We start from the raw sequence: 24,493 nt of genomic DNA, 5'->3' as shown, positions 1-24,493 counted from the left end.
CAGTGTCTACTGTCTGTCCAGTGTCTACTGTCTGTCCAGTGTCTTCTGTCTGTCCGATGTCTGGTGTATTGGACAGACAGTAGACATTACTTCACAAAGGTGGGTGAGAATACACCAGACGATCGAGTATCGAGTCTGACCACCAAACAGATACTGTTGGGGTGAACGTCAGGCGATCTACGGGGACATCAAATGATCAGATGATGACTATAAGTTGTCTTGTGACATGTACAAAAGACGACGGGAGGGTATCGAAAGTTCCCACCCTGTAAGGTAAATAATTACCAGCATTTCCCATGATGATATTGAACAGTCGATTTGACATTGAAAAAAAGAGGGCAACAGTAGAAGGTGCCGGAGGACATAAACGCCACACACAAAACGTGTTATTTAAGAGAATTCCCCAGTCTTATGAGATATTATTACCCGCACCACTGTAGCTATGTTTATTCCTATTAGCATCAAGACTTTTCAATTCAATTTAATTGATTTCCAAATGCAAAACACAGCATAAAGGATAACAAAATATTTATGTTTATGTATACATATTGCAAATTGAATGACAAGATGGCGAAGGACGCAACACAAGTAAATAAATACGACACGTAATCAATAACGAATTACACATTAATTTGGAAAATTCGTAACTGATGCATAGCCATTCAGCATTAACTTAAGATGGACATGTCTATGACGTCACGACAGTACGACGTCATAAATTAAACATATACTATTCAATGTAAGTAACTTATTTCTAAATAGATACAAAAACGATATACATGAAAACTGTGAACTTATTTTCCAACACATATTTAATTTAATTACTTACGAGGAGAGTTTTTCTTTCTTCAGTGGCATGTAGCAAATATTCCCCCCCAGTCTATTAAAAGTTTAAACACTTTTACTGGAAAACATTTCTATTGATTTATATACACTTGGACGACAATAATAATCCTCTATGATGTATGCTTTTCTTAATTCAGAATATGCAGGACAAAGAAGCACAAAATGTACTTCATCCTCGACGTCATTTTTGTCGCAAACTGTGCATAGTATTTGACGTCTAAGTATTTTATTGTAGCGACCAGATTCAATATTAAGACTGTTTCTATGCATAGGGAATCGACTCAATAACTTTTTTAATTGATAATTAATTGGATTAATAAGATAAAATTGAGTACAGAAAGTATCCACAATATGTTTGTATAAATGATTCTTGAATAAATACATCATTAACAAGTTGGCCATAAACTTGCATAGAAGGATTTTCATTAAAAACGTATTGGCTGTTCCAAATATAACCCAAACCCAAACTACAAAGCCTTTTATTATGATAAACCCAATTAGTTTTTTTGTTTGTTATTCAATTCAACAAATGCATCATGACATGATTTAAAACACCATTATTAGATTTTCAAATTTTTAGCCAGTATTTCATTACTGCGATTTTACGTTGCACATACAATGTTATATGTACCTGTTTCGAAGAAGAACATGTTCGCAATGCCCGGGGGATTCCCAGCTGAGCTATTTTTAGCATGAACAGGTCCACTCACTGATAGGCCCTTGTGAGTAAAACAGGAAATTGGCCAATGTAAATTAAGGACTTAACTTAGGTCTTTTCCCACCACCTAGGAACTTAGAATTTTTGGTAATAATTTTTGAAACCATTAGTATCCTTACCCTATAACCATATATGGTATTGTTGGACATCAGGAGATAAACATAATCATGATGTAAAAATAGTCCCTGGGGTCTTTCACCACCCCTTGGGAATTCCTTTGTTTTATCTTTGAAACTGTTTAGATCTCCACCCCTTTATCATATAAATATAGTGCTTTTCATCAAGGGATAAACACAATCATGATGTGAAAACAGGCACTGGGGTCTTCACTTCTAAAGCATTACAGTAAGTGTCTAGTTTAAACTGTGTTTTATTCTTCAATTTCCACCTAACAATACACACACATATATATATATAACATATAAATTATACAAAAATAATCAGAAACAAGTGTCAAGACACGAATATAAATCTGACACCTATATATAAGTTGACGTTACATAACAGCATAGACACACCATCATGTTCTTTATGGTACATTTGTATCTTTAAAAAGTTGACATTCTAAGCCCTTAATAATACAGAGATAAACAAACCTGATGTAATTATAGGCACAAGAGTATTTCCCTAGCCCTTTTCAGCCCCTTTCAGACCTCTCAGCATTCCCTTTTCCGCTTATTTCATTTCACGGTTATCCAGAACCTATCATTTTAGACCAACGACTTTATTACAGCAGGCTGTAATCGAACGAGATGGAATGTCTTTATATGACGGGGTTTGTTAATTATTATAGGACCACCACCTGTACAAACCAATGGTCGGCAGTTAGAGGTCAAGAAAACCCACAACTTAACCCCACTGTTAATATCAGTATAAAGTGTCTACTGGCTTTTATCGAAATCTCCCTTATTATTACGTTAGAAAGCTGATCGATAGTCTTGGACTGTACCCGGCAGCTAGTCAATTAAACTGTCTGATGTAACTTTTGATGTCTTCGTGTCTGAGCATTTTTATATCAATATGGCTAATGTAAATGACTAGTTCTTTATGTAAATAAGTAGTTGCTTATGTAAATGACTTGTTGCTAATGTAAATTACTAGTTCTTTATGTAAATAACTAGTTCCCAAAGTTAATGACTAGTTCGTAATGTAGTTGCTAACCACTAGTTCCTAATATAAATGCTGTATATACTATTGTATTATAACAGTGTATAGTAGCATTGTGTTGTAACATTGTTTTGGTGCATTGTAACATTGTTTTGGTGTGTTGTAACATTATATTGGTGCATTGTAACATTATATTGGTGTATTGTAACATTGTATTGGTGTATTGTAACATTGTATTGGTGTGTTGTAACATTTTGTTGGTGTGTTGTAACATTATATTGGTGTATTGTAACATTGTATTGGTGTATTGTAACATTGTATTGGTGTGTTGTAACATTTTGTTGGTGTGTTGTAACATTATATTAGTGTATTGTAACATTGTGTTGGTGTATTGTAACATTATATTGGTGTAATGTAACATTGTATTGGTGTATTGTAACATTGTGTTGGTGTATTGTAACATTATATTAGTGTATTGTAACATTGTATTGGTGTATTGTAACATTATATTGGTGTAATGTAACATTGTATTGGTGTATTGTAACATTGTATTGGTGTATTGTTACATTGTATTGATGTATTGTAACATTGTATTGGTGTATTGTAACATTGTATTGGTGTATTGTAACATTTTGTTGGTGTGTTGTAACATTATATTGGTGTATTGTAACATTATATTGGTGTGTTGTAATATTGTGTTGGTGTATTGTAACATAATATTGGTGTATTGTAACATTGTATTGGTGTATTGTAACATTGTGTTGGTGTATTGTAACATTGTATTGGTGTATTGTAACATTGTGTTGGTGTATTGTAACATTGTGTTGGTGTATTGTAACATTGTATTGGTGTAATGTAACATTGTATTGGTGTATTGTAACACTGTGTTGGTGTATTGTAACATTGTATTGGTGTAATGTAACATCATATTGGTGTATTGTAACGTTGTATTGGTGTGCTGTAACATTGTATTGGTGTATTGTAGCATTATATTGGTGTATTGTAACATTATATTGGTGTAATGTAACATCATATTGGTGTATTGTAACATTGTATTGGTGTATTGTAACATTGTATTGGTGTGTTGTAACATAATATTGGTGTATTGTAACATCATATTGGTGTATTGTAACATTATATTGGTGTATTGTAACATCATATTGGTGTATTGTAACATTGTATTGATGTATTGTAACATTGTATTGGTGTATTGTAACATTGTATTGGTGTATTGTAACATTATATTGGTGTAATGTAACATTATATTGGTGTATTGTAACATTGTATTGGTGTATTGTAACATTATATTGGTGTTATGTAACATTTTGTTGGTGTATTGTAACATTATATTAGTGTATTGTAACATTTTGTTGGTGTATTGTAACATTGTATTGTTTGTTGTAACATTATATTGGTGTATTGTAACATTGTATTGGTGTATTGTAACATTGTATTGGTGTATTGTAACATTGTATTGGTGTGTTGTAACATTGTATTGGTGTGTTGTAACATTATATTGGTGTATTGTAACATTATATTAGTGTATTGTAACATTGTATCGGTGTGTTGTAATATTGTATTGGTGTAATGTAACATTGTATTGGTGTATTGTAACATTGTATTGGTGTATTGTAACATTGTATTGGTGTATTGTAACATTATATTAGTGTATTGTAACATTGTATTGGTGTAATGTAACATTGTATTGGTGTATTGTAACATTGTATTGGTGTGTTGTAACATTATATTAGTGTATTGTAACATTGTATTGGTGTAATGTAACATTATATTAGTGTATTGTAACATTTTGTTGGTGTATTGTAACATTGTTTTGGTGTATTGTAACATTATATTGGTGTATTGTAACATTGTATTGGTGTGTTGTAACATTATATTGGTGTATTGTAACATTGTATTGGTGTGTTGTAATATTGTATTGGTGTGTTGTAACATTGTATTGGTGTATTGTAACATTGTATTGGTGTGTTGTAATATTGTATTGGTGTATTGTAACATTGTATTGGTGTGTTGTAATATTGTATTGGTGTAATGTAACATTGTATTGGTGTATTGTAACATTGTATTGGTGTATTGTAACATTGTATTGGTGTGTTGTAACATTATATTAGTGTATTGTAACATTGTGTTGGTGTATTGTAACATTGTATTGGTGTATTGTAACATTATATTGGTGTATTGTAACATTGTATTGGTGTATTGTAACATTATATTGGTGTGTTGTAACATTATATTAGTGTATTGTAACATTGTATTGGTGTATTGTAACATTGTATTGGTGTATTGTAACATTGTATTGGTGTATTTTAACATTGTATTGGTGTATTGTAACATTGTATTGGTGTATTGTAACATTATATTGGTGTATTGTAACATTGTATTGGTGTATTGTAACATTATATTAGTGTATTGTAACATTGTATTGGTGTATTGTAACATTGTGTTGGTGTATTGTAACATTGTATTGGTGTATTGTAACATTGGTAACATTGTATTGGTGTATTGTAACATTGTGTTGGTGTATTGTAACATTGTATTGGTGTGTTGTAACATTGTGTTGGTGTATTGTAACATTGTATTGGTGTATTGTAACATTGTATTGGTGTGTTGTAACATTATATTAGTGTATTGTAACATTGTATTGGTGTATTGTAACATTGTGTTGGTGTATTGTAACATTGTATTGGTGTATTGTAACATTGTGTTGGTGTATTGTAACATTGTATTGGTGTATTGTAACATTGTATTGGTGTTATGTAACATTGTGTTGGTGTATTGTAACATTGTATTGGTGTAATGTAACATTGTATTGGTGTATTGTAACATTATATTGGTGTGTTGTAATATTGTATTGTTTGTTGTAACAGTAATTTTGTGATTAATATAGCAAATTTGCAATCATTCGGGATCTGACGTGACTTTCATGTGCGAGAATAATATCGAAAGTTTGTAGCTTGCTCGTGTAGAGACCTCCAGGAACACCCCGCCCCGGATCCGCTAGTGTGTGTGATGAGTGTTTCGGGAGGCTGAAGTATGTAAATATTTGTTTCCTCGTGATAACACGAATCTAATGTCGACTTTGTACAACGTCACTGAAGACACCACATCCGGTCACATTATACTGACAACGGGTGAACCAGTAGTCCGAAAATGCTGTGTGCTAAGCAGGAGAAGCAACTACGAACTTTAAGGTCATCTGACCCGGAGGGTCATGATGACCAATAGTCAGGATGACCAATAGTCATCAGGTTTCGTCCAGTTCTACCAGTAAAATTCAGTCCTAATATACCCGAAATGATCCAGAGATGATCCTAACCAAGTGCTGCTATTTTCGGGTCGGTCCGAAATTCAAAATGGAAATTGGTGACGATGTTGAGGAAGGGAAGCCAACAAAGTGTTGTTATTGTTTCAGCCTCGCAAAATCTTTGACATGGCAGTCTCGGCGGCCAATTTGCAACATGATTGTGCAGTCATGAATTTCATGAACAACACCTATTTCACACTTCTTCTCAAGTTCCACCTGTGGGATTGATCAGTGGTGTCTTGGACTTATACACGTAAGATAATGATGACTCAGACAAAACACAACGAATTAGTGGTGTTTGGGACATCATACACGTTAGATAATGATAAACCATATAATCAAATGTTAAGTGTTGAAATAAAGAAACGGCTGACGCTATGGAGACTTGTTTTTCGAGAGTGTTGATGTAAAATGACGTGACGTAAAATACCAGACTGAGTAGTCGATAATACTAACTCATTTAAACAGCTACCGATGAAAATTAAGGAATCCAACGATTTAACCCAAACATGACTACAAATCATCTAACAATGGCCGTACGCCATAACGAGGATGGACGACTTCATACAAAGCTAGATTAATTGACCTGACAAAGTATGATAATGTATCGATTATATAGTACGACAATATTTACAGAGCAGATATATCTAAAGTATATGTCATGATTGGCCTTAATGTTAATAATGTACGACAATGTGGCCATCATACCATTCCTAGCTATCTGTAAGCTGTGTCATACTGTTAACCGAGAAATGGTCAAAGCTAAATGGTGTACTTGCATGTTAGAGCCGAGCCAAACCTGATCAAAGCATGGTGTGCACTTTATCCACGTTTCAATGCGCCATCTCCATCCTCGGCACACCACTACCGATAACGGCTATGTAGGAGGAACATCATATCTAGGAGAGATTGTCATCACACGTAATCTTTACTGTACAATCATGAGTTCTGATTTCATTGGAGATATTTTCAATTTATCGAATATCTTGCGTGCTAATATCAAATAAGTTTGACAGCGTCCTAAAATGTTCTCTTGTAAGACCGAGTGCAGTGTATAAGCGGAGTAGGATAAAATTTCTCCGGGGTTCAATTAATTATTCACTTACTTTAAATATTAAATACATGTATAGAGATAGAAGTAAGCATTTCTTGTTATCAATCGATCATAACTTTAAACAACACAGTTTAAAAATAAGTCACAAGACTACGGACCTGTGTGGACATCTTCCATGTTATCAGATATGAGCTGTGTTTGTGCCCTTTGATAGACTTGGCTTCAGATGGTTAACTCCCCCACCCCCACCCCTCTCCCCCACCCCTTTCTACTTATAAAAATGTCGTTTAACAAGGGAAAACGAAAAACGTTATACCCTACTTATAAAAATGTCGTTTAACAAGGGAAAACGAAAAACGTTATACCCTACTTATAAAAATGTCGCTTAACAAGGGGAACAAAAACGTTATACCCTACTTATAAAAATGTCGCTAACAAGGGGAACAAAAACGTTATACCCTACTTATAAAAATGTCGCTTAATAAGGGGAACAAAAACGTTATACCCTACTTATAAAAATGTCGTTAATTATAATTGATTACATCAGATCGTATTACTTTCTGAAAATCAATATGGTGTCGGTGGTAGGAGAGGGGATGGTTTAAATCAAATAGTTCTGGAACAGAGGATGTACTATTAATTCTAAAATTTTTGTCGTGAAAAACCTTAAGGTAATCACGACTTATTTGAGTCCAGGTCTGTCATTACTTTCTGTAGAAATTGGTATGCAGTCTGTCTGATTACAGCGCTGTTGTACGGCGATACGGTATACCAGGGTCTCTCTAATAGAATGGTGTGCTGGTCGGCTCGTGATAAACGCTGACACGAGCAATCACGTATCGACACTTTTGATGACTTTATTGGATCTATAACCGAGGTATGCGATTTGCGGAATACCACAAATCTTAAAAACCCATTTATATATAAGAAACAAAACACTTACTATATACCACAATGACCAAGAAAATTTGACGTCCTTCAATCTGCATTATCAACTCAAACGATCAAAGGTCGACACTATTATATAAATCATGACCTGACGAGCGACAGCGTTCCTTTGTACAATGTACGTGGCAAGCGACAGCGTTCCCTTGTATAATGTATGTGGCGAGCGACAGTGTTCCCGTGTACATGTATGTGGCGAGCGACAGTGTTCCTTTGTACAATGTACGTGGCGAGCGACAGTGATCCTTTGTACAATGTATGTGGCGAGCGACAGTGTTCCTTTGTACAATATTTGTGGCGAGCGACAGTGTCCTTTGTACAATGTATGTGGCGAGCGACAGTGTTCCTTTGTATGTGGCGAGCGACAGTGTTCCTTTGTATAATGTATGTGGCGAACGACAGTGTTCCTTTGTATAATGTTTGTGGTGAGCGACAGTGTTCCTTTGTATAATGTATGTGGTGAGCGACAGTGTTCCTTTGTATAATGTATGTGGCGAGCGACAGTGTTCCTTTGTACAATGAATGTGGCGAGCGACAGTGTTCCTTTGTACAATGTATGTGGCGAGCGACAATGTTCCTTTGTACAATGCATGTGGCGAGCGACAGTGTTCCTTTGTACATGTATGTGGCGAGCGACAGTGTTCCTTTGTACGTGGCGAGCGACAGTGTTCCTTTGTACAATGTATGTGGCGAGCGACAGTGTTCCTTTGTATGTGGTGAGCGACAGTGTTCCTTTGTATGTGGCGAGTGACAGTGTTCCTTTGTACAATGTATGTGGCGAGCGACAGTGTTCCTTTGTACAATGTATGTGGCGAGCGACAGTGTTCCTTTGTATGTGGTGAGCGACAGTGTTCCTTTGTATGTGGCGAGTGACAGTGTTCCTTTGTACAATGTATGTGGCGAGCGACAGTATCCCTTTGTACAATGTATGTGGCGAGCGACAGTCTTCCTTTGTACAATGTATGTGGCGAGCGACAATGTTCCTTTGTACAATGTATGTGGCGAGCGACAGTGTTCCTTTGTACAATGTATGTGGCGAGCGAAAGTATTCCTTTGTACAATGTTTGTGACGAGTGACAGTGTTCCTTTGTACAATGTATGTGGCGAGCGACAGTGTTCCCTTGTACAATGTATGTGGCGAGCGACAATGTTCCTTTGTACAATGTATGTGGCGAGCGACAGTGTTCCTTTGTACAATGTATGTGGCGAGCGAGAGTATTCCTTTGTACAATGTATGTGACGAGTGACAGTGTTCCTTTGTACAATGTATGTGGCGAGCGACAGTGTTCCCTTGTACATGTATGTGGCGAGCGACAGTGTTCCCTTGTACAATGTATGTGGCGAGCGACAGTGTTCCCTTGTACAATGTATGTGGCGAGCGACAATGTTCCCTTGTACATGTATGTGGCGAGCGACAATGTTCCCTTGTACATGTATGTGGCGAGCGACAGTGTTCCTTTGTACAATGTATGTGGCGAGCGACAGTGTTCCCTTGTACAACGTATGTGGCGAGCGACAGTGTTCCTTTGTACATTGTATGTGGCGAGCGACAGTGTTCCTTTGTATTTACGTGCTTTAATGTCAAAGGATGCTCGAATTTGAAATACATATCTTGTAACTTTCCTAACTATCATTTCTTAAACATCAAACTGAATGCCAGGGTTAGGGAGCCCTGGGTTCAACCCCCTGAACAATATTGTCCTCACGCGCTCAGGATAGAACATTATGATCACGTACTGAGCAATATTTCTATTATTAGAAATTAAAGTAATTGAAATGGTTGAAAAGACTGGAGTAATTAAAGGCAGGCAAAATATTCATGAGGAGCATGGAGTTTTATAAATTCTAACATAATGTAGAAGGGGGTGGGGGTATACATCACATCAAGATTGACATACTGTACTAGCTTTACTACTACTAAATCATGTATATGAGTACTATTGTTGTAATACACAAATGAATACCAGTTGGCATATATGTCCAGCTAACAAGAGAATATGCATATAAATAACTAATATATATATGTTTTCAAATGTATGTAAATTTGATCAATTACACTAGCTAAAGTCATAGTCTACTATATAAGAATTAAAGTTAATATAAGTGTTCATTTTTTGTTGGTGTGCTGTTTATGTGTGCATTTTTTGTTGGTGTGCTGTTTATGTGTGCATTTTTTGTTGGTGTGCTGTTTATGTGTGCATTTTTTGTTGGTGTGCTGTTTATGTGTTCATTTTTTGTTGGTGTGCTGTTTATGTGTGCATTTTTTGTTGGTATGCTGTTTATTTGTGTGCATTTTTTGTTGGTGTGGCTGTTTATTGTGTGCACTTTTTGTTTGGTGTGCTGTTTATTTGTACATTTTTTGTTGGTGTGCTGTTTATGTGTGCATTTTTTGTTGGTGTGCTGTTTATTTGTACATTTTTTGTTGGTGTGCTGTTTATGTGTGCATTTTTTGTTAGTGTGCTGTTTATGTGTTCATTTTTTGTTGGTGTGCTGTTTATTTGTGCATTTTTGTTGGTGTGCTGTTTATGTGTTTATTTTTTGTTAGTGTGCTGTTTATGTGTGCATTTTTTGTTGGTGTGCTGTTTCATGATGCATTTTTGTTGGTGTGCTGTTTATTTGTGCATTTTTGTTGGTGTGCTGTTTATGTGTTTATTTTTTGTTAGTGTGCTGTTTATGTGTGCATTTTTTGTTGGTGTGCTGTTTATTTGTGCATTTTTTGTTGGTGTGCTGTTTATTTGTGCATTTTTGTTGGTGTGCTGTTTATGTGTGCATTTTTTGTTAGTGTGCTGTTTATATGTGCATTTTTTGTTGGTGTGCTGTTTATTTGTGCATTTCTTGAAACAGTTTATAAAGATAGATACAGTTTATAAAGATAGATACAGTTTATAAAGACAGACACAGTTTATAAAGATACAGTTTATGGTATATGCAGTTTATATAGATAGTGACAAGTTTTGATGCTTTATGTGTGCATTTTTGTTGTGGTCTGTAAAACTACTGTCTGTGTAGTTATAACGATATCAACACAACTAACTCGGCGATCTGTAAACTACTGTCTGTAGTTATAATGATATCAACACTAACTCGGCGTTCTGTAAACTACTGTCTCTAGTTATAATGATATCAACACTAACTCGGCGATCAGTTAACTGCATTCTCTAGTTATAATGATATCAACACGAACTCGGCGATCTGTAAACTACTGTCTCTAGTTATAATGATATCAACACTAACTCGGCGATCAGTAAACTACTGTCTGTAGTTATAATGATATCAACACTAACTCGGCGATCAGTTAAGGACTATTGGACTTACTAATGTCAGCCATATTGGGGTTACATGTAGAAGGATTAAAAACTCTTCAAAAATTACTGATAAAAAAACAAAAATGCACTCAATGTCTATGGTATGATATAAAACACATATTTACTATACCAAGAAATTCATAAATGTGAAAATTAAATTAAAAACTGACTTTGAAGTGGATTCCAGAAATGTTTCAAAATCTCAGATACCACCACATGTTAAAATCTGATTTATCAATATTTATATTCTGACATCTTCCACCTATACATATTTACAAATGAAATTTAATTACGTTTCCGTATATCAGCATTTCAGTCATAAATTTCAATCAAGGGTCAAGTCAAAATGGCTTCACTGAGAAGCCATGTTGCTTACATAAAAGTAGTTCCAACTAGTAAGTATGGAGGCCCATGAATGCAAAACTTTTATAGGAGTTATTCCCCTTGACATTTTTATCTCATTTCTTTTGCAATTTTGAATGCTTTTAGGCCAAAGGTTAATGTATTGTTTCTGAGTTTTAAGTTTCCACAAAGAATGAGGGGGAGGGGGGATCTTTTTCATCCCTGAAAATGTGATGATGGTCTAAGGATTTTTGTTATTATCATTTTCTTTCCACACATGTATACAGTATATACATAGATATATTGTATGTATGAAATGAATAATAAAAATTAAAAATCAGGTATTCTCCAATATCTGCCTTTATTTTGTTAAACATTTGATAATATGAAATTTATTCTCTTAATTTGTACACAAAATAACAAATATACTTTTTAAAATCAAATCCCACTCATATTGGCTTTAGAAAAGAGTGACTGACACTACTGGCTTACTCTACTATAGGATTGTCAGATTGTGGTGACACACTAATACTGAAGACTAGTAACTGGACTGATGACTGGTAACTGGTGCCTTGTGACTGGTAACTGGACTAGTGACTGGTGACTAGTTACTGGACTGATGACTGGTAACTGGACTGGTGACTAGTTACTGGACTGATGACTGGTAACTGGACTGGTGACTAGTTACTGGACTGATGACTAGTTACTGGACTGGTGACTAGTTACTGGACTGGTGACTGGTAACTGGACTGGTGACTAGTTACTGGACTGATGACTAGTAACTGGACTGATGACTGGTAACTGGACTGGTGCCTTGTTACTGGACTGATGACTAGTTACTGGACTGATGACTGGTAACTGGACTGGTGCCTTGTAACTGGTAACTGGACTGGTGACTAGTTACTGGATAAGTGACTGGTAACTGGACTGGTGACTGGTAACTGGACTGATGACTGGTAACTGGACTGATGACTGGTTACTGGACTAGTGACTGGTAACTGGACTGATGACTGGTTACTGGACTGATGACTGGTAACTGGACTGATGACTGGTAACTGGACTGATAACTGGTTACTGGACTAGTGACTGGTAACTGGACTGGTGACTGGTAACTGGACTGGTGACTAGTTACTGGACTGATGACTAGTAACTGGACTGATGACTGGTAACTGGACTGATGACTAGTTACTGGACTGATGACTGGTAACTGGACTGGTGCCTTGTAACTGGTAACTGGACTGGTGACTAGTTACTGGATAGTGACTGGTAACTGGACTGGTGACTGGTAACTGGACTGATGACTGGTTACTGGACTGATGACTGGTAACTGGACTGATGACTGGTAACTGGACTGATGACTGGTAACTGGACTGGTGACTGGTAACTGGACTGATGACTGGTAACTGGACTGATGACTGGTAACTGGACTGGTGACTGGTAACTGGACTGATGACTGGTAACTGGACTGGTGACTGGTTACTGGACTGATGACTGGTAACTGGACTGATGACTGGTAACTGGACTGATGACTGGTAACTGGACTGATGACTGGTAACTGGACTGGTGACTGGTAACTGGACTGGTGACTAGTTACTGGACTGATGACTGGTAACTGGACAAGTGACTGGTAACTGGACTGGTGACTAGTTACTGGACTGATGACTGGTAACTGGACTGATGACTGGTAACTGGACTGGTGACTAGTTACTGGACTGATGACTGGTAACTGGACTGATGACTGGTTACTGGACTAGTGACTGGTAACTGGACTGGTGACTGGTAACTGGACTGGTGACTAGTTACTGGACTGATGACTGGTAACTGGACTGGTGACTAGTTACTGGACTGATGACTGGTTACTGGTAACTGGACTGGTGCCTTGTAACTGGTAACTGGACTGGTGACTAGTTACTGGACTGGTGACTAGTTACTGGACTGGTGACTAGTTACTGGACTGATGACTGGTAACTGGACTGGTGACTGGTAACTGGACTGGTGACTAGTTACTGGACTGATGACTGGTAACTGGACTGGTGACTAGTAACTGGACTGATGACTGGTAACTGGACTGGTGACTAGTTACTGGACTGATGACTGGTGACTAGTGGCTGACTGATGGCCAAGTCCATGTGTACATTTGACTGAAAAGTGAAAGTGGTAAATTTGTTTCAAACAATATCTTTCTACATTTATCTGTAAAATGAGGACACTTAATCGTTATCAAGTAATAGTTTTCAATGAACTTATATTATAATTAGTTTACAATTAAATTAATCTATTGAATGATCTATTTTTGAGGAGAGATAACAAAGCTGCACAATGAATGGTCTTAGCTGATTCAATATTTGTCAAAAAAAACTTAATAAACAACTACACTTACACAAACAAACTAAAATAAACAAAACTATAGCTTACTTAGTTGATAGCAGATTTGACTGGTAGGCTACTGGACTGATCGATTGATGACTGACTTAATGCCGGACTCACTGTCTACATTTGACTGTAATAGAATAGAAGAACAAATATATACTGCACGTTAAACAAAGGGACTAAAACGAACACAATGGTCAAGGGACAAGACATAACAAGTGAAACTTAGGAAACACACAGTGTCAGGACACAACATGAACCTCCACAAAAACTGGAGGTGAAATCAGGTGCTCCGGAAGGGTAAGCATTTCCTGCTCCGCATGTGGCACCCATCATGATTTTTATGGAAGTTCATGTTGTGTCCTGTCGATGTATGTTCCTTTGTTTAACTTGTTTTTTCTTGTCCCTTGACTGTTGAGTTCATGTCAGTTTTTTTGGGTTTAGACCTATGGTATGTATATTTGTTATTCTACTTCAATAGAATCAATGTGTATTAACAGTCACATGGTGTCTCTATGATAATTACAGTAATGTAGAACTGTGTTCACATTAACAAATAAACTTACTGCAGTGGTGGCTGTGTACACTACTGGAGAGGTGGCTCACTGCAGTGGTGGCTGTGTACACTACTGGAGAGGTGGCTCACTGCAGTGGTGGCTGTGTACACTACTGGAGAGGTGGCTCACTACAGTGGTGGCTGTGTACACTACTGGAGAGGTGGCTCACTGCAGTGGTGGCTGTGTACACTACTGGAGAGGTGGCTCACTGCACTGGTGGCTGTGTACACAACTGGAGAGGTGGCTGACTGGATATGCGGCTGGCTGACTGGATATGTGGCTGGCTGACTGGAGTGACAAAGTTTACCCATCAACTGACTTATATCCCAAAATTATAGGTGACCATTCATAAGGTCTAGCTTTACATCAACCTCTATGGTGGTTTGCTTCACATTATTGTACTTCACTTTGTACTTTATACATGTAATTATGCACCAATAAGCTATTATTCAAGCTTCATTTCTTACCTCAAATATCACCATCTAAACAAAAAATGAAGGCCATAATGTTTACTTTAACTGTAACATAATGTTAAATATTACCTAAATATCTATAAACTTCAGGGAACCTTTGTCCAAGTCTTGCTGCAAATTTGATAGTGTGCTGGAAGCTGCCTACCCCTCATATGCAACTTCATAAACAGCTGTCCTGTCACCATCTTTTCCCTGAAGTGAATTGAGAGACATTTACAAGAGTTTTCTCTAAGAACAAATAATTTACATGCAGCAGAAAAATAACAAAAAAATCAAGAGTATTTACGTTATAAACATCTAAAAAGCAAACACACACAGAATACATTTTAATTGTATATACACCAAAAACTTGTATAAACTGAACACCTGTATAAACCGGTCACAAGCCCATAATATAATAAGACTGCAAGAAATATCACTACAAACTAATAATAATGCATAAAAAATCAATTTTATTAAGCCGACTTCAGATAATTTCTAATATATTGCACAATACAATGTATATCATGATTAATCATAATACATAAATAAATTGAATATGATATTACCTTGATACAATCTAAAACCATTCCAGTGTACCATCGGCTTATCTCTGACCCTTCAGCTGGACACCACGCATGTGAAATCTTTCTTCCAACAAATTTCATGCATCTTTTACGTCCACTGCTTCTTGTTGATAAAGTGGGTTCTGGAACTGTGGAATTCGAAATGAAACATTTTCTCATTATATCATTTTACTGGAATAAAAACAGAAAATTGCCCTTATTCACGTAAAAACAGCATTTTTCCTCGTCTACACCTGCCCATTAATGTTACGTTTACAATATTTAGTATGAAGGGGGAGCTAGAGTTTAACGTCTAGTAAACCACTTATGGTTATGTAAGGACATGACAGTTTTAATGGTGGACCAAGCCGGAGTACCAGGAGATAACCATCGATGTACGTTACGTAACTGACAACTTTTTCACATTAAGTGCGAATCGACTAGTATGATCTAAATAAGCTCCAATTAAAAAGCATGAAAAACAAATTACCATGACAAGTCTTTTTGGTAGTGGCTGAAGTCTGCTTGCTTGTCTTCAACTTGGATGTTAATTTTTGCTGGTTAAACTGAAATAAAATAAAATATTATAGATACATGTATACCATATTATTACAGAAAACTAGTAAAATGAATTACAAGAACATAGCACAATGCTGATGATACAATGAGAAAGTAGAACATCAATCAACGTTAAGGACTATTGGACCTACCTACCACCATGTTTATTAGTTACATGATATTACAATAAATACATAAATACCAATATAGTTGAAACTTAAACATTTATGACATTCATATACCTAGTGTTATTCGTAAATTATATCATACAATTTACAATATTTGGCCCCTACAACTTTTATGTAAGCCACACGGCTTCTTCGTGAAGCCAATTTGGCTTGACCCTTTGTTGACATTTGTGATTAAAATGCTAATATATGGGAATATAAGTAAATTTCACTTGTAAATATGCATAGGTGAAGAAGACAGAATATGAATATTGATATTTCAGACTTTAACATGTGATTGTGTTTGAGATTTGGAAACATTTTTGTAATCAACTTTAAAGTCAGTTTACAATTCAATTATCACATTTATGAAATTTTTGGTGTATAGTAAATATGTGTTTTATATATATACATGCATATGTAGTACCTTAGACATTGTGTGCATATTTGTTTTTCTTCAGGGACATTAGCAATAGTCCTAACAAGACCATTCCCTGGTATACAAGTGTTCTATGATCGCATATATTAGTAATTAATAAAAGTTGTAGTGTATGATATGACATGTATGATATGTATTGATTATTATCATTACCCAAGGCTTAGGTGGTTCTCTGATTCCAGGTGAAAGTCTGTATCGTGGTAATGAGAGTTCTGGTAGAATGGAAGTGAAATAGAAGGCATGAAGTTTGGGTAATATCAATTGCTGCCACAACTCCTTGTCCAAGAATATTCGTTGGATGTGTAATTGGTACGGATTCTGGCGTCGAACAACAAAGTCAATCCACTTTTTCTGAAATATGTTCAGTTGCCCTTGGCATTGCATATAATAATTATGTGTTTTTTTCAGTTTCAAGATGTTTCCTTCCATCTCTAAACAAAATGATGACTGCTTCTTACAAGCTTCTTGGAAGGAAAGTTGATTTCTTTGAAAGATGTTTTTAATTTCCAGGAGTCCACATTCAGATTTATCAACGCACTCTACCAAACCATCCGTACTTGCAGCCAGAAATTTATTGTTGACATCAATTTGAAGACCTGCTGGTTTAACACTTACTTTTTCACCATGTTCCAGCTTGTACTGAATGTACTCTTTCACAGATGGTTGTTCTTGAGCGAGTCCAAAGGCAGTGTACCTGTTGCCTTGGAAAGTGCTGTAAAGAAGCCTTCTAACTAGTGGAACTACAGGCCTATGAACATTCTTATGTACTATTTCACCAAATGAAGATGATGTTAGGCGAAGATGACGTTCTTCTTTCCATGTAGTACTTAGGCTTTGTAATTTTGTTGATGCCTCAATAATGTTGATTTGTTCCTCAGAAACATCCACATTTTTCTTATAAAAAGAATTGCAACGTTCTCGTAATTCATCGGATGACAAGTCAGCAACAGATTCCACCACCTCCTTTCCGTACGCTCTCTTTGCTGCCTTGGTGTTTGCGGCAGATGTTGATTTCAGTTTTCTTTTCCTCGCTCTGGCCTTGGTTTCAGGTTTGGCCTGGCATCTCAGACTTCTAGTAAGGTGATTTGACCTTTGTCTATAAAGTGTTGTGAAAGATTCTCCAGGTTTCCTCCCAGTACATCTATGAAATACCAATGGGGACCAAGCCGGGCCAAAATTTTTTCGCAACGCTCCACCGTAGCATCTTGCATGCCAGGATCCCCTCTTGCATCTGTTGATAACTTTTCCCCCGTCAAATTTCATGCGGATAGCCATCCAACTTTCTGCAAGATTTGTAGTGAAGTTCCCGAGAAGACGGTCACTCTTCGATGCTAGACGGTCCAACAGAATACTAACATCTCTTAACATATCTTTGTCTAGGTCAACTTCATAGCTAACTCCCCCACGAGACTCTGCCATATCTTTTTCTGAAGTTCCCTCTTTCCAGTATTCTTGCTGATCCTCAAGTATTTCAGACGGGCTGAAATCAGATGGTGTAGATGTTGATGTCGAGGATGATTCTGCTGATGAGGGACATGGATGGCATGTTGAGGATGGGGCTGCTGATGAGGGAGATGGATGGGATGTCGAGGATGATGCTGATGTTAATGATGAAGGAAGTGGTGCCTTGTTTTTTTCTGTGAAGTCTTTACAGAAATCACTACAGTTTTTGTGATCCCCAAATATATGGAAGATTGAATTCCGAATATCTTTTTCTAGTTGTTTGGTGGCCTGTTTTTTGTCTTCCTCAAGGGAACGCATTTTTATAGCACAACGGACTGCTGTTGTAAGGCGAACACGAACTGTCTTGGTCAACTTTCCTCTGCCTTTGTAATGCGGTTTGTCATTGACAAGGTTCTCCAGACTAGAACGCAAGCACTTGCATGCATGATTAGCGCATTCTAACTTTTTCACATGTCGACCCCATACTGGAACTCTCTCCTGTATACTTGAAAAAACAGAACTGTCCCCATCTCCTATGACTCTCATGTAGCGAACCCCATGTTTTTCCTCAGCCTCCTCAAATCCATTGCAGATAATGTCTGTTTCCATCGCCTGGCTGCTATGGTCCCAGTTCTTGTAACATGTGTGGGCTGGAGGTTCTGTCTCTGTTGATTCGGCCAGTGTACATATGTGACAGTGGCGATTCCTAACACCTATGTATAATAATTTGCCAGTGACAGCACCAAATATCACCCCAACACCTCCCAAAGCATTGTAGGTATGTCGATGGCTCCTCTTGGACCATCCTCCATCACAAACAACTGTGATGGCAGCTATCCCATCATGCAAATCATTACGTTCTAGAGCCAGACGTTTTTCCTCTGCATTTGCTAAGTCCAGGTCTCCTTGGAGACAGTTCAGCCACATATTTCCAATATGATTTTCTATGTGAGAAAACATTTTTGGGGTCATACCTGGCAAACCTATAGTGCCTAATGTCTCATTTAATTGGGAGCACCCATTCCCAGTGACCATCGACCCCCATACTGCTCTGATGTTGACATCATGAAATGACGTTGTTCCACATGTATCCCGGTCACTAGTATTTACTGTAAATGTATGTCCGCAACAACATGCAACAACTAATGTTGAGACCAATCCAGACTTTTTACTTTCTCTAACAATTTCAAAGGCATCATTTCCCTCTGTTAATTTCTTGCTTGCTTCAGCACAAGAAACGGTATGCCTGCATGCTTGATTAATGAAATTCGGTATATGGGAAATATCTGTTAAGCGAAAGCCTTCAACTTTTTGTTTCTTTGTAGATGTACATGTAAATTCCAATGTCTTATTACATGTCAAATTTCGTAATTTCAAAGATTTGCACACTGTCAGACGCTTAACTATAATTTTAATGGAAGACTTTCCAGGTACAGAAGTATTTCTTACTGGCATAATTTTGTAGGGTTTCACTTTCTTTTTATTGACATGCTGCAGTAAGCTGGGCAATTGTGTTTCTAGGAAATTGGCATGTTTTGTATATCTTCGTTTGGTTGCATATGCATGACGTCCACGACGTGAATTAAACTTTCGTTTTCTTTTTTCGGCTGGTATTCCCATTTTTAAATGTGTAGTATTTATGATATATATTTACAATGTAGTTTATTACGAATGGGTTGGTGTGTTGTACTATACTTAAATAGTCTCTGTCATTCAGGTGATGGACATTGGTTATTTGTTAAGTTGGCCGGTGCACCAGGTTCTATTGCCAGTCAGGGAAAGCGATGGGAATATGCACATAGGCTCTTTTCTGTTGCAGTAGCACAAACATTATAGTCATTCAAGGGGAAATATCCAGTCTGGTAGATGTAACTAGTGGTGTGCCCCAAGGTAGTGTACTGGGCCCTGTTCTGTTTTTAATATACATTAATGACCTCCCAGATGTAGTCCATCATAGTGTTATGAAACTTTTTGCTGACGACTACAAGCTATTTAGAAACAACAAAAATGATAGACTGGAAAATGACACCTGAATACAAAAAAATGTACGCACCTAAACATTGGACATCAAGCCCAAAACCCCACATACCACTTTCCTCCTAGCAATCAAATTGAGAAAGTAGCAAAAGAAAAGACATAGGGGTGACCTGTGACAATTGCCACCAATTGAAATTTAGTCAACACGTTAGCCAAACAGTCAGTAAATCAAATAGTATTCTGGGTCTAATTTTTAGAACTTTTATGTACATGAACACAATCATGTTTCTAACACTATATAAAGCCTGATTCGACCAAATTTAGAATATGCAACAAAAGTCTGGTAACTAAGGACAGACCAAATAGCCATTGAAAATGTCCAACGACAAGCTACAAAAAGAGTACACTCCATAAAAGACCTGCCATATCACCAAAGACTAAAAAAGCTTGGGCTACCAAAACTAGAATACAGACGTAAACGCAATGATGTCGTTGAAGTTTACAAAATACTCAACAATATAGACATATATATTGGACAAAAACATGCTTTTCACAGTGGCACAAACTAACACCAGAGGACATTAAAAAAAACTATATAAAAACCAGAGCAGAACGACAGTCACACAGGGAATTTTTAGTCGACGAGTGGTGGATTCGTGGAGTTTACTCCCCAGTTCAGTAGTAGAAGCCCCCGGGGCCCACTCTAAATGTTTCTAAAAATGGTCTAAATAAACATTGGCACAAAGTACCTTTAAAGTTTTACCCAAGTTTTTTATGATGGGCAACCGGATAAAAGTGAGTTATTCCTACAAGATGCGTCAGAATTAGCTGATATCAGCTAACCAGTGATGTCGAAGAAGAGGTATCAGGTATCAGGTAAACATACATATATGTACACAGGATTTCATTGGGTAGATCTGTATATAGAGTATGATATATTTATAAGTATCACCAGTAAAAGAAAATCCTTAATTATGGCATATATCTAATCTATACAAATACATCACCAGTATCCATGTGGTCACATGGCACCTTTAAGCTGTAGTAGTACACGCATGTTGTACGTGTTGTCGTACTGCACATACATAAAGGGGCCAAATAGGGTAAATTGTATGATGGAATTTACGAATAACAAAAGTTATATGAATATTATCAATGTTTCAGTTTGAATTATATTGGATTTTGTATATTTCTCTTAAAGACTTGTATCTAATAAACCGAAAGAATCGGTTCCTGCCATATTAAAAAAAAAAAAAACCTACAATACACCCTTGTGAAATCAACAACTTACCTGTCAAAATTGTCGTTTTATAACACATGACTCTTACCTGAGATCATGTTGTTGAAAAATCATAAACGCGATTGCGTCCCTCATCAATGCATAATAAGCTCATAACTGTAATGAAATGTCACACTATCCGTTACCTCGTCATTAGAGTCCAATTATCATAAAAACACACCTTCAATTAAAATTTACCAACGAAGATACATAAATCCGGAAGTAAGTAAATCGGTTGGCCCCCTACGCCACCGGAAATAGAAATATATTTATTATCGTCAAATTGATTATGTGGTGTTATTAAACGTAAATTTATGATAAATAGAAATACAGAAAACATATTAAAATAATTAATGGCAGACAATAAATACTTACCTGCGAAGTTTCATATCGGAGGTTCCTGTGCGCATTAATATTTTCATAACATAAACGGCATGATGGCGGCATGAAGTGAAAGTAGAAAGAATGACAGCGACAAAAACGTAATTATAAGTTACAAACATATATTGATTGCAATGTGTTTGCAGTATTTAATGTGCCAAAGTGTTAATCTTGGTGTGTGTTTATTTTTAAAGTCAGATTTCATACAGATTTTTAGCGATATCATTTTTGCCTTCGATGCACGTGTTGGAACCCGAAAGGGTGTTTTCGTGTAAATGGTTCGAAAGTGAAATTCACAAACACGCATTAGAGACCAAAAACTTAATAAAAAAACGGTAAATACGTGTAGCTATATAATGAAATAACACATTCCATGGCAGTTTCCCTCTCGTATGTATTTTATTATTATGAATTTGTGACAGTTCGGACAACCGACAAAAGTTATTTTTTATTGTTTCAAAAGTTATTTTTTATTAAAAGTCGAAGTCCAGCACCTTTCTAGTATGTTTTGTTACAAACATGGAAAAAATGGATGCATTTTGTTCAGTAATATGTTTGTTTGAGAAAAATTGTTTCAGTATCAACAACATGGTGAGAGGTAGGTCCAATAGTCCTTAACTACTGTCTCTAATTATAACGATATCAACACTAACTCGGCGATCTGTAAACTACTGTCTCTAGTTATAATGATATTGTAAAATTTGAGGAATTTATAAACTTTATTGAATAGATTATATGGTGACTGTCTACTTACAAGTTACGACTGTATTGTTCGATATACCGGCTGTTTATACTATTCGGAATTCCTTAGTCATTTGACAGCGGAAGTGTTCCGAGTACAGGTAATTTGGCGCGAATATTGCACGTGCGGATTGCCGCGGTTGTCTATATAAGCCGGTACACCTGTGTAATTCGCCAGTCAGATGGAAAGTCTTTGTAGGACTGCCTGGCTCAGCTCTCCCCGACTCACGTAGTCAGAATTAAAGTCTTGACAAGACTGGTTTGGCTCTCTTTCCCTGATAGGAATAGCTGTAGGTAGATCATGTAGGGTGTTGCTAGATCTAATTATGTTAGGGTATAGGGAATAGAATAGCTTACCAGTCACAGTCATTAGGGGTAGGTTTCACGTCAGTCATGTAGTCGTCAGTATATTTCGACTCTGAATTGTTTGTAGGTTTTTATACCGTCGTCTATCATATAGGAGTATGGCCGTGTAGCCGTTAGTATTTTCTAGAACTAGGACCATGTGGCCGAGAGTTCACTAGACACTACTGTCACGTTGTCAGAGTATGTGTGTTGGAGTGTATGACAGAGTGGTATAATTTGTCTATATGTCGGTGTGTTTTACACATTACTAGTGTTGTATAATAAAACTACCTGAACTTGATATATCTTGAGTTTGTGTTTACTTGCCAGACTTCACGTACAAATTATGGCTCAGAAAGTAAGACCCTGACGGACCCAAGATCACCGAACCTGGGTATAAATATTTTAAAGGTGTCGGTTTGAGGCGATCAGTTAACTACTGTCTCTAATTATAACGATATCAACACTAACTCGGCGATCAGTTAACTACAGTCTCTAGTTATAATAATATCAACACTAACTCGGCGATCTGTAAACTACTGTCTCTAGTTATAAGGATATCAACACTAACTCGGCGATCTGTAGTTATAACGATATCAACACTAACTCGGCGATCTGTAAACTACTGTCTCTAGTTATAATGATATCAACACTAACTCGGCGATCTGTAGTTATAATGATATCAACACTAACTCGGCGATCTGTAGTTATAATGATATCAACACTAACTCGACGATCTGTAAACTACTGTCTCTAGCTATAATGATATCAACACTAACTCGGCGATCAGTTAACTACAGTCTCTAGTTATAATGATATCAACACTAACTCGGCGATCAGTTAACTACAGTCTCTAGTTATAATGATATCAACACTAACTCGGCGATATGTTAACTACTGTCTCTAGTTATAATGATATCAACACTAACTCGGCGATCAGTTAACTACAGTCTCTAGTTATAATGATATCAACACTAACTCGGCGATCAGTTAACTACAGTCTCTAGTTATAATGATATCAACACTAACTCGGCGATCTGTAGTTATAATGATATCAACACTAACTCGGCGATCTGTAGTTATAACGATATCAACACTAACTCGGCGTTCAGTTAACTACTGTCTCTAGTTATAATGGTATCAACACTAACTCGGCGATCAGTAAACTACTGTCTCTAGTTATAATGATATCAACACTAACTCGGCGATCAGTTAACTACAGTCTCTAGTTATAATGATATCAACACTAACTCGGCGATCAGTTAACTACAGTCTCTAGTTATAATGATATCAACACTAACTCGGCGATCAGTTAACTACAGTCTCTAGTTATAATGATATCAACACTAACTCGGCGATCTGTAGTTATAATGATATCAACACTAACTCGGCGATCTGTAGTTATAACGATATCAACACTAACTCGGCGTTCAGTTAACTACTGTCTCTAGTTATAATGGTATCAACACTAACTCGGCGATCTGTAGTTATAATGATATCAACACTAACTCGGCGATCTGTTAACTACTTTCTCTAGTTATAATGATATCAACACTAACTCGGCGATCTGTAGTTATAA

General features: G+C 36.7%; 2 long non-coding RNA genes across 3 annotated transcripts; both read right to left on the bottom strand.

The window, feature by feature from the left end:
* Window positions 1–13,669: 13,669 nt before the first annotated feature.
* LOC117324791 lies at window positions 13,670–15,343 on the bottom strand. 2 transcript variants are annotated; one of them, XR_004532055.1, is made up of 4 exons: window positions 15,109–15,343; window positions 14,576–14,854; window positions 14,055–14,139; window positions 13,670–13,780 (listed from the first exon to the last, which is right to left on the bottom strand). It is a non-coding gene; the product is annotated as an uncharacterized LOC117324791 (long non-coding RNA). The 2 variants fall into 2 exon arrangements; XR_004532056.1 differs by having other exon boundaries at window positions 14,776–14,854.
* A 289-nt stretch (window positions 15,344–15,632) lies between these two features.
* On the bottom strand, window positions 15,633–21,652 carry LOC117324790. Its single transcript, XR_004532054.1, has 3 exons — window positions 21,497–21,652; window positions 16,075–16,150; window positions 15,633–15,733 (listed from the first exon to the last, which is right to left on the bottom strand). It is a non-coding gene; the product is annotated as an uncharacterized LOC117324790 (long non-coding RNA).
* Between the last annotated feature and the right edge of the window lie 2,841 nt (window positions 21,653–24,493).

The sequence above is a fragment of the Pecten maximus genome, chromosome 4, assembly GCF_902652985.1.
Source record: "Pecten maximus chromosome 4, xPecMax1.1, whole genome shotgun sequence".
Classification (NCBI taxonomy): Eukaryota; Metazoa; Mollusca; class Bivalvia; order Pectinida; family Pectinidae; genus Pecten; species Pecten maximus.
The sequence above is the reverse complement of the archived record's forward strand: the minus strand, read 5'-3'. Positions and strand labels throughout refer to the sequence as shown.